General features: G+C 50.9%; 1 protein-coding gene across 3 annotated transcripts in view; it reads right to left on the bottom strand.

The window, feature by feature from the left end:
* The window catches only part of LOC110311359 (interferon-induced GTP-binding protein Mx2), a 32,645-nt gene that overhangs the window by 24,741 nt on the left and 5,957 nt on the right, over window positions 1–1,947 (bottom strand). The gene's annotated exons all lie outside the window — the stretch shown is intronic.

Genomic DNA, 1,947 nt, shown 5'->3' with positions numbered 1-1,947 from the left:
AGGGTCCTTCTGGAAAGGCGGGTGTTTCTCGTGTGGGAGGGGATCACGAAAGGGGAGTAATTCTAAAGGCACTTATGGAGTCTGTTAGTCTAAAAAAATCCTCAGACACAGCTTTGGAAAGACCACATATTAAAGGGAACCCAGGCTCTAGAGTGAACACCCCTTTACTTCAGTTGAGCCTTATCTATTGGTCCATGGCTGTGTTGATTAGTCTTGCTGCACAATCAAGGGACATCACTGCTCCCAGCCTTGTGTTCCATGACCAAAGATTCCTAGTGACCAAGACTTAGGAGTCTGTTCCATTTCTGTTTCCTTCTCTGGTATCTAAACCCTGTGTTCTGTTTGCAAATCACAAGTATGTACAATTCTCCTGAGTCGCCTTTGAGACTTGGTGGATCTTTGGAGCAGAGAAACCAGAAAGGTCACAGCCTTTTCTGCACATTCAGTGTCCTGGATAGCCAGTTGTCCTGTCAACCTGAGGTGACTTCATTGGCCCATCCAGATCTTGGCCCAGTCAAGTAGAAGCTGCTCCCAGCACTGGATCAACCCTAATTTTCAGGGGACCTGCAGGTCACCCTTGCCTCCTGTCTCCCCACTTCTTGACTCTTTCCCACTGCAGAATGCATTGCACAGAGACCACCACATTTCTTGCAGGCTCATGCCTCACCTGAAGTTCAGGGTCAGGCACACCCAACTAAACAGGTGTGCAGGGTCTAAGCATTCCTACGAAGGCAGACCTGTGCCTTTTCCTTCTGTCCATGGGCTGGCTGGCTTGCTTCTACTCTACAGCACGTAGTGGACATTTGTGTGGACATTATATGCCATCTATCAGTTATACTAAAAAAGATCCCTGTGGCAGGGCTCCCTGTTGGGAATATATCCTCAGTCCAGTTGGAAACAAGAAGAGCATGGGAGCAGAATCCAGCTCCTTTCACTGTCAGAATCCCTAACCATGCCTGTCCAGAACAACTCTAGGATGCCAAGAGTGGGAGCCTTCCCAGGTCCATCAGGGTGTTAATGTGGCCACAGAGAGGCTCAAAAGCCCTTTCTTCTCCAGGGTTCCTGTCCTCCATGTTCCCTGCAGTTGAGCCTTTGAGAATGGAAGGTCTGAGGGACACCTGCACTCTGAGCAGAGGTAGGTCTTCAGACCGCCCAGAGCATGTCCTGTCTAGGTACCAGAAAGTCCCTGGACAGATGCATTTCTCTACACAGATCCTCTGCCAGCCTTTCCAGCAGGGACCCCAAAGCAGGCTCCTGTCTGCACTTCAAAGCCTGCTCCTGGGTCACCTGGCTTCCCCTTAACAAGAGACCTCCATCTGATTTCTCATGGACTCTCATGGACTTTCTATGCAGCAGGGAATCTGGAACTTCTTATCTACTAGGCCTTAGCCCAAGATCCAGGAGGCCCTGGGACCCCATCCTCTCCTGCTGCCTCCTAGCAGAGATCATTGCAGTTTGGGGAGCTATTTCAGACTGCTCCCAGAATCAGCAGCTGGGTGGGGCACTGTGTCTAGCCCAGAAGCTCCACCAGTATTCTGTCTAAACTCCACCCCCACAGTTACCAGTCAACAGCCAGGTGTGCTCCTCCCCACAGTTACCTGGCAACAACCAGGTAGGCCTGGCCCACAATAAAAGGGGCTGCTTGCCCCCTCCTCTCTCTCTCTCTCTCTCTCTCTCTCTCTCTCTCTCTCTCTCTTACTCCAGCTTCTCTCCTTTGCCTCTTGCCCTCTTACTCCCAGTCTGTCCCCATTCCCTTTCCCCCTCTCTCCCTGTGGTCATGGCAGGCTTCTACTTCTCTACTCTCTCCCTCTCTCTGCCTTTCTCTGCCTCCTCTACCCTCTTTTTTTTGTTTGTTTGTTTTTGTTTTTTTCGAGACAGGTTTTCTCTGTGTAGCCCTGGCTGTCCTGGCACTCACTTTGTAGACCAGGCTGGCCTCGAACTCAGAAA

The sequence above is a fragment of the Mus caroli genome, chromosome 16 (genome assembly GCF_900094665.2).
Source record: "Mus caroli chromosome 16, CAROLI_EIJ_v1.1, whole genome shotgun sequence".
Lineage (NCBI taxonomy): Eukaryota > Metazoa > Chordata > Mammalia > Rodentia > Muridae > Mus > Mus caroli.
This window is presented reverse-complemented; position numbering and strand designations above follow the sequence as displayed.